Source organism: Bos taurus, chromosome 3, assembly GCF_002263795.3.
Source record: "Bos taurus isolate L1 Dominette 01449 registration number 42190680 breed Hereford chromosome 3, ARS-UCD2.0, whole genome shotgun sequence".
Classification (NCBI taxonomy): Eukaryota; Metazoa; Chordata; class Mammalia; order Artiodactyla; family Bovidae; genus Bos; species Bos taurus.
Genome location: NC_037330.1, coordinates 28,438,710 through 28,452,883, shown reverse-complemented (window position 1 = coordinate 28,452,883; position 14,174 = coordinate 28,438,710). Strand labels below are relative to the sequence as shown.

General features: G+C 37.6%; 1 protein-coding gene across 7 annotated transcripts in view; it reads left to right on the top strand.

Annotated features, from left to right (window-relative positions):
• The window catches only part of SYCP1 (synaptonemal complex protein 1), a 147,407-nt gene that overhangs the window by 26,175 nt on the left and 107,058 nt on the right, over positions 1-14,174 (top strand). The gene's annotated exons all lie outside the window — the stretch shown is intronic.

Genomic DNA, 14,174 nt, shown 5'->3' with positions numbered 1-14,174 from the left:
ATCTTTGTAACTCTATAGTGCCCAACATGTTGCTATATATATATTATATATATAAATATCTTTGTAACTATAGTGCCCAACATGTTGCTATATATATATTATATATATATATTATATATATAAATATCTTTGTAACTCTATAGTGCCCAACATGTTGCTATATATATATTTTATATATATATATATATATATTATATATATATATTATATATATAAATATCTTTGTAACTCTATAGTGCCCAACATGTTGCTATATATATATTATATATATATATATTATATATATAAATATCTTTGTAACTCTATAGTGCCCAACATGTTGCTATATATATATATATATATATATAAAATAGAATTTTAATAGGTGTTAAGATGAATGAATGTTTAATCTTATCATATAAACTGGAAACAACTTATTGGTAATAAATAATACTGTATGATTCTGCAGACTTATAGCCACTGAAATATATTCGTTTAAGTTACTTTTCATTGTTTCCCATCTATCCATCTATCTTCCACTTGTTTTTCTCTTTGTTTCAGCTTAGATATCTTCTACTGACCTGTTATCTAACCCTGCCTTCTACTGTGTCAAATTGCTTTTAAACTCATTTATTGAATCCTTAACTTTAATCATATGTCTTCCTTCTAAAATTTCCATTTAATTATTTTTCTAAAGATTTCATTTCTCTGGTTAACTTCTCTTTTAAAAGTGACATTTCATCCTTTTTGAATATATTAGTCATTGATATTTTATAGTTCTCTTTTTACTTCAACATCTGGCTCACCTTTTGATCTGTTTCTTTTTTAAAAACATGGTAAAATACATATAACATAAAATTTACTATCTTAATCATTTTTAAGTGTATGGCTCAGTGGCACAGATACATTCACATTGTTAGGCAGTCATCAGTAGTATTTATCTCCAGAACTCTTCATCTTGCAAAATTGCTGTATCCATTAAGCAGTAACTTCCCATTTCCTCCTCCCCTCAGCCCTTGGTGACCTCCATTCTACTTTCTATTCCTTTTTAATCTTACTTTTTAGTGATTTGTCCTTATCTTTTGATGTGTCCAGTAATTTTTTGATTGAATTCCGTACATTGTTATAAGAAAAGTTACAGGCGCTGGCTGATGTTGTCTTCTGTTTGCTAGGGAGAAATTGGGCTGATTATTGTAATCCAGTTAGAGGCTAGCTGAATGAAGGGAAATAGTCAAGTTTATGAGGTTTTTTTGAGTCTTCAATTTTGTTTATTCAGCTCTTTGAGACCTGTAAGACTATGCTATTTTAAAAAACTTATTTACTTTTAATTGAAGGATAATTGCTTTGCAGTATTGTGTTGGATTTTGCCATATATTAACATGGATCAACCATAGGTATATCCCCTTTCTCTTGGGGATGGGAGGTGGGTCCTGCCGTTCTAGGTTGTCACATATATGCTGTCTATTTTAATCCCCTGGAAACAGCCCTTTGCTGGGACCAAGCGAGCATTTAGGCCTCTTGCTCACGCCTAGAATCAGTAGATGTCAGCTAAATTTTGTCAGTTGACTTATTAGGACGTATCTTTTAGGAATCTTAGCCTTACTTTAGTCCTTTTTGTTTAGATTTGTTCTGTGTTTACTAGTTATTTTCAGCATGAAGGTTGGTCTGTTACCAACTACTTCATTCTCCCTGGAACTATCCATTTAAATTAATTATGATCAGCTAATTCTTATTTTTAATATTTTCTTCAGTTCAGTTCAGTCGCTCGGTTGTGTTTGACACTTTGCGACCCTATTGACTGCAGCATGCCAGCCTTTCCTGTCCATAACCAACTGCCGGAGCTTGCTCAAACTGATGTCCTTTGAGTTGGTGATGCCATCCAATTATCTCATCCTCTGTTGTCCCCTTCTCCTGCCTTCAGTCTTACCAGCATCAAGGTCTTTTGCAGTAAGTCAGTTCTTCACATCAGGTTGCCAAAGTACTGGAGCTTCAGCTTCAGCATCAGTCCTTCCAATGAATATTCAGGATTGATTTCCTTTAGGATTGATTGGTTTGATCTCCTTGCAGACCAAGGGATTCTCAAGAGTCTTCTCCAACACCACAGTTCAAAAACATCAGTTCTTCGGTGCTTAGCTTTCTTTAGTCCAACTCTCCAGTAGTCCATATGTGACTACTGGAAAAATGATAGCTTTAACTAGACAGATCTTTGTTGGCAAAGTAATGTCTCTGTTTTTTAATATGCTGTCTAGGTTGATAATAGCTTTTCTTCCAAGGAGTAAGCGTCTTTTAATGTCATGGCTGCAGTCACCAGATATCTACAGTGATTTTGGAGCCCAAGAAAATAAAGTCTGTCGCTGTTTCTGTTGTTTCCCCATCTATTTTCCATGAAGTGATGAGACCGGATTCCATGATCTTAGTTTTCTGAATGTTGAGTTTTAAGCCAACTTTTTCACTCTCCTCTTTCACTTTCATCAAGAAGCTCTTTAGTTCTTAGTTTTCTGCCATAAGTGTGGTGTCATTGGCATATCTGAAGTTATTGATACTTCTCCTGGCAGTCTTGATTCCAGCTTGTGCTTCATCCAGCCTGGCATTTCACATGATGTATGCTGCATATAAGTTAAATAAGCAGGGTAACAGTATACAGCCTTGATGTACTCCTTTCTCGATTTGGAACCAGTCTGTTGTTCCATGTCCAGTTCTAACTATTGCTTCTTGACCTGCATACAGATTTCTCAGGAGGCAGGTGAGGTAGTCTGGTATTCCCATCTCTTTAAGATTTTTCCACAGTTTGTTGTGATCCCCACGGTCAAGGGCTTTGGTGTAGTCAATGAAGCAGAAGTAGATGTTTTTCTGGAACTTTCTTGCTTTTTCAGTGATCCAACGGATGTTGGCAATTTGATCTCTGGTTTCTCTGGCTTTTCTAAATCCAGCTGGCCCATCTGGAAGTTTATGGTTCACATATGGTTGAAGCCTGGCATGGAGAATTTTGAGCATTACTTTGCTAGCATGCGAGATGAGTATAATTGTGTGATAGTTTGAACATTCTTTGGCATTGCCTTTCTCTGGGATTGGAATGAAACCTGACCTTTTCCAGTCCTGTGGCACTGCTGAGTCTTCCAAATTTGCTGGCATATTGAGTGCAGCACTTTCACAGCATCATCTTTTAGGATTTGAAATAGCTCAACTGGAATTCCATCACCTCCACTAGCTTTATTTGTAGTGATGCTTCCTAAGGCCCACTTGACTTCGCATTCCACGATGTCTGGCTGTAGGTGAGTGATGACACCATTGTGGTTATCTGGGTCATGATCTTTTTTTGTATAGTTCTTCTGTATTCTTGCCATCTCTTCTTAATATCTTCTGCTTCTGTTAAGTCCATACCATTTCTGTCCTTTATTGGGCCCATCTTTGCATGAAATGTTCCCTTGGTATCTCTAATTTTCTTGAAGAGATCTCTAGTCTTTCCCATTCTATTGTTTTTCTCTATTTCTTTGCATTGATCGCTGAGAAAGGCTTTCTTATTTCTCCTTGCTATTCTTTGGAACTCTGAATTCAAATGGGTATGTCTTTCCTTTTCTCCTTTGCCTTTAGCTTCTCTTTTTTCAACTATTTGTAAGGCCTCCTCAGACAGCCATTTTGCACTTTTTTTTTCTTGGGGATGGTCTTGATCACTGCCTCCTGTACAGTGTCACTAATTTCTGTCCATAGTTCTTCAGGAACTTTCTCTATCAGATCTAATCTCTGGAATCTGTCAGTTCTACTATATAATCGCAAGGGATTTGACTTAGATCATACATAATGGTCTAGTGGTTTTCCTTACTTTTCTTCAATGTAAGTCTGAATTTGGCAATATGGAGATAATTTTACAAGAAAATAATAATAATTTCTTGTTGTTACCTAATTTTTGTCACTTGCCAATACTTGTCTGCTAAAGAGTATCAGTGATCAGAGATTTAAGAAAAAAATTTAAGGGGAGAAAAATTTGACTCTTTTTCTCTGTTTATTAAGAGTGATATACTTTTAAATAGGATTCTGTTTGGAGGGGGTTTGGATCTTTTTCATGAGGCTACATATCAGTCATACGTGATTAAACTCATTACTTTTTTTCATTCTTTTATCAGTGTTGGCTTTTCTGCTTGTCTTGACTTCTGTTGTTCCTCTCCTTTCCAAACTTTGAATTGGAAACCCTTGCTCTTCATACATAGCATATAAAATTTTTTTCTTCCTCAACATATTTATGCAAGTTTTCTTTACCTTTTTGCTTTAGCAAATTTGAGGTCTCTGCTTCCTTGTTGTCCTTTTGAATGTAAGCTCTACATTGTCTTACAATACATGTATAATGGAGTTAGAAGGCAGTTGGAAACTTTGTTTTGGATATATATTAGCACTTTCAAATCATTACTCGTTAATTTATCCATTCAACTTTTATTAACCTTTCTGTTCTGTGCCAGGCACAAAGCTAGTTATGGGGAATGCAGTTGCTTATTATTGCATCCTTGCTTTCTGGAAGAGAATTCTATTTCCAATATATCAAGGAGTTTTATAATGAATGGATATTGACTCAATATCCACAAAAATATCAATAAAAATAAAATACTTTTTAGGGGGCATATATTGAGATATCATATTTTTTCCTTTGTTAGTGATTAGGTTTTTTTTTTTTTTGGCTTTTTTTAAAATTTTATTTTATTTTTAAACTTTACATAATTGTATTAGTTTTGCCAAATATCAAAATGAATCCATCACAGGTATACATGTGCTCCCCATCCTGAACCCTCCTCCCTCCTCCCTCCCCATACCATCCCTCTGGGTCGTCCCAGTGCACTAGCCCCAAGCATCCAGTATCGTGCATTGAACCTGGACTGGCATCTCGTTTCATACACGATATTTTACATGTTTCAATGCCATTCTCCCAAATCTTCCCACCCTCTCCCTCTCCCACAGAGTCCATAAGACTGTTCCAGTGATTAGTTTTTAATGTTATTTTCTAATGTTAAACCTACTTTTCTAATGTTAACTTTTTATCTCTGATTATAAATCTACTTTTATTATTATTTTTATATGTTGTGGACAGGATCTGATGTGAACATGAATCATGTCTTTTCCCAGTGTGTCCTGGCAACTGTCACCTTGCTAAGAGGTTGGGTTGGAAATGGAGGGTCTAGAGCCACAGTCAAGTGTGAGCCAGGGCTTCTTTTCTCAGTGGCCGACATTACCCTGTTGGAGGCAGGGTCAGGTCTCCACTTGCTCACACAGAAGCTCTAAGAGTTGGGTCTGAGCCATCTTTGTTCATTCTAGGTGTGTGCTCTCTTCCCTCCCAGCACTGGCACCCTTACCTCATATGGAGCAGTTCTGGAGCAAGAGGGGCCAGTGCAGGTGCTTGATGTTGGTCTGAGTGTGGGTCGTGGCATCCCTGATTACAGTTAGAGTCTGGACTGCTTTTAATGCACTGCCTCTGAGTACCATTAATAGCTGCCCCTGCCTCTTCAGACACTTTTCTAGGTCTGAACTGCCTTTGCAACCCTCACCCTAGTTTGGAGTTGGGCTGCAGAGCTGGCAGGCATGGCTGATGTGGGTCTGGGTGCAGGCTATGGTGGTGTCAGCTGTAGTCAGAGTCTGGTACTACTTTTGATACATTGCTACTGTAAGCGCTGGTAATGGATGCACCTCCCTATTCAGATATTGTTTTGTGTCTGGGCTGGTATAGTCCCTCACAACTGAGCATGGTCCTCAGCCACAGCAACTCTTTCCCTAATGTGGAGTTGTGTTGCAAAGCACACAAGGCCTGAGCAATCACTTGGCTCAGGCTGGGTGGCACACTGTGGAAGTTAGGGGAAGCAAGCTAGAGTCCAGTGCAAATTCAGTTTGCTTTCTCTGCCTTGTTTCAGGAGTACGAAAATGTTACACCTCTCTTCATGATTTGAATCTAGGTTTCTTACAGTCACCTTGTTAGTCTCACTGGTTTTCTAACCAGTTTGGGTGACTTGTTTTCCTGCTTTTGGACCTGAGGGCTAGTATACCCAAAATGTGATTTGAACTGCTCATCTCTCAAGGAGGATTCCCTTCTTCTTCCATGTTGCCTCATGGGGCAGAGGTCCTGATCTGATTGCTTCTCTTCTCTTCCTGCTGGATTCCATCTTACAGCTTTAGATGTACAAGGAAAAAAATGGATGCCATTTTTAGAAAAAAAAAGAAAAATGGATGCCATTTTTCACTTAGTTTTCAGTGAGTATCATTCTGCATATAGATGTATTTTTGATGTATTCCTGGTGGGGAGGTAAGTTTCATGTCCTCCTGCTCTTATCATTTTGATCTTAATCTCTCCCCTTAATTCTTAGATCTTTAATTTGGGTCCTATTCTTTCTGCCTTGAAGAGAAATACTTAGAATATCCTTTAGTGGAAATATGTTTGTGATGATCTCTCTCCTATTTGTCTGAACATTTGTTTGTTCATTCTCATCTGAAAGGATTTTTTTGTTTGGTATATAGTTCTGGTTGGCACACTGTATATTTAAACTATTTTGTTTTAGCACAGTGAAGGTAGTATTTGCTTTCTTTTGGTTTCCTTTGTATTACTTGTCAAACTAACTGTTGGACATTTGAAGATAAGTTATTCTTCCCCTCTCTTGGGTTTTTTCAGATTTGCTTTGTTTTTGATATTTTAGCATTTTCAGTATGATATGATATATGCTTAATTTTATTTTATAGTTTCTTAAATCTGTAAATTAATGTCTTTTATTATTGCTTTTCTTCAGGCATTATATTTGTTCTATTCTCTGTTTATTCTCCTTTTTGAAATTTGAATAAAACTCATGCTAATTTTCCCTGTCTTTTGTTACTATTAATTTCTTTTCTATCTTTTCACAGTTTTGCCTTTCTGTGCCTTATTCTAGATGATTTCGTTGGCCCAACTTGTCATTCACTAATTCTGTTTTTGTTTCTCATCCACTGAACTCTTTCAGTTTTAGTTATTAGATGTTTATTGTAAGATATTATTCTTATTTTTAAGATCTGCTATTCTACTTTATGTAATTTTATTTCTTATTTAATTTAAGCTTTTTATTCTTTAAATATACTAAGAATAGCTATTTATAGTTTCTTTCTGATAATTCTTTATCCTAAATATTTGTCTTTTTTTCTGATAAATTTTAGTCCAGATTTTGTTTTATTTATTCAGCCTTATTTCATTGGGTACCTTTTTGTCTTTGACTACATTTAAAAAAAATTATGTTGGAGTATAGTTGCTTTACAGCATTGTGTTATTTTCTACTGTAGAGCAAAGTGAATCAGCCATATGTGTACATAATCTCCTCTTTTTTGGATTTCCTTCCTGTATAGGCCACTTGAGAGCATTTAGAGTTACCTGTCCTGTACAGTAGGTTCTCATTACGCTAAGTCACTTCAGTCGTGTCCGACTCTGTGCGACCCCATAGATGGCAGCCCACCAGGCTCCCCCGTCCCTGGGATTCTTCAGGCAAGAACACTGGAGTGGGCTGCCATTTCCTTCTCCAATGCATGAAAGTGAAAAGTGAAAGTGAAGTCTCTCAGTTGTGTCCGACTCTTAGCGACCCCATGGATTGCAGCCTAACAGGCTCCTCCGTCCATGGGATTTTCCAAGCAAGAGTACTGGAGTGGGGTGCCATTGCCTTCTCCGAGGTTCTCATTAGTATCTATTTTATTCATAGTTGACTACATGTTTATTATTTTTCTTGAAAAATTTTTTTCAAGCAAAACTTTCTCTTATTAGTATAATAAGGCCTGCCTGTATGTAGGTAGTTTAGCTTCCTCTTTGGAGGATTCTCATTTGCTTTTACCATGTGCATGGTGGCTCTACCCATCTTAGGTCAATTTCATGGCTTGGGATTAATTGGACGACTCAGATGATGTAAACCTGTGCTGCAGATTTGCTTGAGGGTTTGTTTATTTTTGCTTCATCCATTATGTAATGATTGTCCTAGCTTACTGTACAAAACTTCATTTAAAATCAAACCCCATACCTGCCAGAGATGCTCAGAGGCCTCAAACAAAACCTTGTATGCACCAGGACCCAGAGACCCCACAGAGACTGAGCCAGACCTGCCTTTGAGTGTCTCCTGCAGAGGCACAGGTCAGCAGTGGCCTGCCATGGGGACAGGGCCTCTGGCTGTAGCAGACCTGGGAGCCATGGTGTGTGGTGTAAGTTGTCTTGGAGGAGGTCGCCATTAGTCCCACTGTAGAGCCACCAAGCAGATAACCCATAAACTGGAGAAAAATTATACCAAAGAAGTTCTCCAACCGTTGAAAAGTTCTAGGGCCCATAAAAGATTCCCCAACTTGGAAATCTGGCAAAGGGACTGAGAATCCCCAGGGAATTTGACTTTGAAGGCCAGTGGGATTTGATTATAGAACTTCCACAGGACTGGGGAAACAGACTCTTGGAGGGCACAAAACCTTGTGTGCACAAGGACCCAGGAAAAAGGAGCAGTGACTGCACAAGAGACTGAGCCAGACTTGACTGTGAGTTTCCAGGAGTCTCAGGCCGAGGCATAGGTTGACAGTGGCCTGCAGTGGAGTCAGGGGCACTGACTACAATAGTCCTGGGAGCCGGTATGCTTTAGCGTAAGTCTTTTTGAAGGAGGTCGCCATTACCATCATTACCCCTGCCATAGTTTGGCCTCAGGCCAAACTACAGGGAGAGAACACAGCTCCACCCATCAACAGAAAATTGGGTTAAAGATTTATAGAGCATGGCCCCGGCCATCAGAGCAAGATCCAGATTCCCTCACAACCAGTCCATCCCATCAGGAAGCTTCTACAGGCCCCTTATCCTTATCCATCAGAAGGCAGACAGAATGAAAACCACAATCACAGAAAACCAAGCAAACTAATCATATTGATCACAGTCTTGTCTAACTCAATGAAGCTATGAGCCAACCTGTGTAGGGCTATCCAAGACAGACAGATCATGGTGGAGAGTTCTGACGAAACATGGTCCGCTGGAGAAGGGAATGGCAAACCACTTCAGTATTCTTGCCTTGAGAAATCCATTAACAGGATGAAAAGGCAAAAAGATATGACACTTCCCAGGTTGGTTGCTGCCCAGTATGCTACTGGAGAAGAGTAGAGAAATAGCTCCAGAAAGAATGAAGAGGCTGAACCAAAGCGAAAACAAAGCCCAGTTCTGGATGTGACTGGTGAAGGAAGTAAAGTCCGATGCTGTAAAGAACAATATTATATAGGAACCTGGAATGGTAGGTCCATGAATCAAAGTAAATTGGAAGTGGTCAAACAGGAGATGAATAGCATGAACATCGACATTTTAGGAATCAGTAAACTAAAATGGACCGGAATGAGCAAATTTAATCCAGATGACCATTATATCTACTACTGTGTGCAAGAATCCCTTAGAAGAAACGGAGTAACCCTCATAGTCAACAAGAGAGTCTGAAATGCAGTATTGAGTGCAGTCTCAAAAATGACAGAATGATCTAATGTTCGTTTCTAAGGCAAACCATTCAATATCACAGTAATCCAAGTCTGTGCTCCAGTCACTAATGCCAAAGAAACTGAACAGTTCTATGATGACCTACAAGACCTTCTAGAACTAACACCAAACAGAAAACATGTTCTTTTCATCATAGGGGACTGGAATGCAAAAGCAGGAAGTCAAGAGATACCTGGAGTAACAGGGAAGTTTGGCCTTGGAGTACAAAATGAAGCAGGACAAAGGCTAACAGAGTTTTGCCAAGAGAACAGACTAGTCATAGAAAACACCCTCTTCCATGAACATAAGAGACGACTCTACACATGGACATCACCAGATGGTCAATACTGAAATCAGATTGATTATATTTGCAGCTGAAGATGGAGAAGCTACAGTCAGCAAAAACAAGACTGAGAACTGACTGGCTCAGATCATGAACTCCTTATTGAAAAATTCAGACTTATATTGAAGAAAGTACTGAAAATCACTAGGCCATTCAGGTATGACCTAAATAAAAATCCTTATGATTATACAGTGGAAGTGACAAACAGATTCAAGGGATTAGATCTGATAGAATGTCTGAAGAAATATGGACAGAGGTTCGTGATGTTGTATGGGAAGTGATGGTTAAAACCATCTCCAAGAAAAAGAAATGAAAAAAGGCTGAGGAGGGCTTACAAATAGCTAAGGAAGGAAGAGATGTGAAAGGCAAAGAAGAAAAGGAAAGATATATCCATCTGAATGCAGAGTTCCAATGAATAGAAGAGATAAGAAAGCCTTCCTAAGTTATCAGTGCAAAGAAATGGAAAAAAACAATAGAATGGGAAAGACCAGAGGTAGGAAAGACTCTTCAAGAACATTAGAGATACCAAGGGAATATTTCATGTAAAGATGAGCATGATAAAGGACAGAAATGGTATGGACCTAACAGAAACAGAAGCTATTAAGAAGAGGTGGCAAGAACTATATCAATAAGATCTTATGACCCAGATAACCATAATGATATGATCACTCACCTAGAGCCAGACATTTTGGAATGTGAAGTCAAGTGGGCCATCACTACAAATAAAGCTAGTGGAGGTGATGGAATTCCAGTTGAGCTATTTCAAATCCTAAAAGATGATGCTGTGAAAGTGCTGCACTCAATATGCCAGCAAATTTGGAAAACTCAGCAGTGGCCACAGGACTGGAAAAGGTCACTTTTCATTCCAATCCCAAAGAAAGGCAATGCCAAAGAATGTTCAGACTACCGTACAATTACAGTCATCTCACACGCTAGCAAAGTAATGCTCAAAGTTCTCCAAGCCAGGCTTCAACAGTACATGAACTGAGAATTCCCTTGTGTTCATGCTGGATTTAGAAAGGCAGAGAAGCCAGAAATCAAATTGCCAACATCCATTGGATCATAGAAAAGCAATGGAATTCCAGAAAAATATCTGCTTCATTGACTATGCTAAAGCCTTTGACTGTTGGGTCACAACAAACTGTGGAAAATTCTTAAGAGATGGGAATACCAGACCACCTTACCTGCCTCCTGAGAAATCTGTATGCAGGTCCAGAAGCAACAGTTAGAACTGGACATGGAACAATGGACTGGTTCCAAATTGGGAAAGGAGTACATCAAGGCTTATGTTGTCATCCTGCCTATTTAACTTCTATGCAGAGTACATCATGCAAAATGCTGGGCTGGATGAAGTGCAAGCTGGAATCAAGATTGCCGAGAGAAATATCAATAACCTCAAATATGCAGATGACACCACTCTTATGGTAGAAAGTGAAGAGGAACTAAAGAGCCTCTTGATGAAGGTAAAAGAGGAGAGTGAAAAAGCTGGCTTAAAACTTAGCATTCAAAAAACTGAGATCATGACATCCAGTCTCATCACTTCATGGCAGATAGATGGGCAATCAATGGATACAGTGACAGACTTTATTTTCTTGGGCTCCAAAATCACTGCAGATGGTGACTGTAGCCATGAAATTAAAAGACGCTTGCTTCTTGGAAGAAAGCTATGACCAACCTAGACAGCATATTAAAAAGCAGAGCTTTACTTTGCACAGGAAGATCCGTATAGTCAAAACTATGGTTTTTCCAGTAGTTATGTATGGATGTGAGAGTTGGGACCATAAAGAAAGCTGAATGCCGTAGAATTGATGCTTTTGAACTGTGGTGTTGGAGAAAACTCTTGAGAGTCCCTTGAACTGTAGGGAGATCAAACCAGTCAATCCTAAAGGAAATCAGTTTTGAATATTCATTGGAAGGACTGATGCTGAAATCTCAATACTTTGGCCACCTGATGTGAAGAACTGACTCATTTGGAGAGACCCAGAAGCTCCAAAAGATTGAAGGCAGGAGTAGAAGGGGACAACAGAGGATGTGATGGTTGGATGGAGTCATGACTCGATGACCATGAGTTTGAACAGGCTTCAGGTTTGCTAATGGACAGGGAAGCCTGGCGTGCTGCAGTCCACAGGGTTGTAAAGAGTAGGACACAACTGAGCGACTGAACCGAACTGAACTTACTGTACAAAGGTTTAATTCTTGAACTTCTTACCTTATACAGTCTTTGAGTTTTCATATTTTTTTCTCACTTCATCATAATTTCAGATCAAAATCCAGCTTTGCCAGGACTTGTGAATTCCTTGAGGCAAAAGCAGTTTTTGTGCTTATGTTATTTCTCCAAGTTTCTATTTTGCCTTCACTTTGTGACCATTAATTTCATTATTTTTTCAGGAGTTTAATGATTTTAATGTTCTTAATAATTGATCCTGAATTTTTTATTCCCTTTTAAAGGTGTGTTTGTTTAAAATGACATACCTCACTATTACTCCAATAGAGTTTTCAGTTTCAATTTTATATGTCATTTCTACATAAGTTTTAGTTTTTGGATATCTTCCTTATTTCTTTTACCTTTTTTGTTTTTAATTAAAAAAATCTTTTGGCTGTGCTGCATAGCATGTGGGATCTTCGTTTTCTGATCTGGGTTTGAGTCTGTGTCTCTTGCATTGGAAGCATGGAGTCTTAATCACTGGACAACTGGCAAAATTCCTTCTTTTAGTTTTTAAAAATGATACACAATACTTTTTTTTTTTAATCCAGTAATTAGAGCCAGTAATCCTAACATCTGAAATCTTGCAATCAGGTCAAAGTTTGTCTTTTTTCTGCTGACTTTTCTTGTAGTAGTATTCTGTTTACTCTTGTGGTTTAGATTGTGAAGTCCTATAATTTCATCTGTCGAAATTCTTTAAGGGCTGAATTAGAGGTATATTTTTACAGAGAAAATTTACTTTTATAGCTTCCAGGATTCTGGGGGAACTTAGGGGAACTTCAAATTAAGTTTTGGCTTAGAGATTTTTAGTATTTTTAAGCAGCATATATTCTGTTCCCACACATGCCTAACTACTAGTTTGTGATTATGATTTCTCAGAGGAGACACTTATTAATAGACCATTATAAATAGTATTGTAATAGATAGTCTTTAGTTATCATTTCCCTCACTCCAGATATTCTTTTCCTAGAATTGGAGCACTAACCCCTTCATTTCTACACAGATTTTGAGATTGGAATTTTTTAAAAATATGTCTGAAACATTATTCTGTTGCTTGACATCCTTTATTGTTTTTCATGACTTAGAAAGCAAATACTTCTGAGCAAGTTGTGTGAATCCTATTATGACTTTATCATTATTTTTCCAATCATATCTAGTATAGCAGATATTATGATTTCTTTCTTGTGCTTTGTTTCATGCTGTTGAGATACATTTCTAGACTTCAGAATGTTTATCCTATCTCTCTGTTTTTTGACTTTGTATATGCTCTTTTGTATCTCTTGTGATTTTCTTTTCCTCCCTCAGCTCCTGTTACTCTTGTTAATTGTTACTGGCTTTCAAATGTTTTAACTCAGCTGTCACTTTCTGCAAGCCTTCCTTGAACTTTCCCTCTCCTATGTCTGTCTCCCCTTACTTCTAACACTTATTGGTCTTATTAGGCTTAGGTACCACCTCTGTATTTATTCCCAGAATTGCTCATGAGTACTCATCAGCACTTATTTTTGATTCTTTGCCTGCCTGCCAAGTAGTTGCACTTTCTGTATACATCATATCATCATCCCATCATCATAATAGTATTTAACATTTTACTATATGCTAGACACTGTGATTAAATGTTTTAAGTTGCGTTATCTTGTGTAATCCTAATAGGAACTCCTTGAAATATCATTACCTGTCATTTTCCATGTGGGAAAGGTAGGGAGCAGTTGGTTAAGTGTGCCCATGTGTAGGTAGCTAGTAAAAGGAAATAGAATAATTTGAACCCAGGGATGAGCATGAGTTTCTTACTGTTTGTGTTTTTATGAGATTTAGAAGTGAATGCACACAGATAAAGCATAAAAATAGCACCTGACACTTACGATTTAGTAAATACTAGCTATCAGGTGAAGTTATTTGATTTTTTTCATAGTATATAAATAAGTAAATGTAATAATTTAGAAAAATATAAAATCAGAATAGTAAATGATAAAATCATGAGCAATTTCACCATTAGGAGATAAATTGCTTTTGAACTTTCTGTGTGTTCTTTCACATGTACTATTTATATAAATGCTGTTTTTAACTTGCTCTTTTTATTCTATATTTTATGGATGTCCAAATTAGTAATAAATAAACAGCTAGATCATCATTTACAGTGGCTACATGGTATATCATTGTATCACCATAGTCTAATTTGTCTCTCTTTG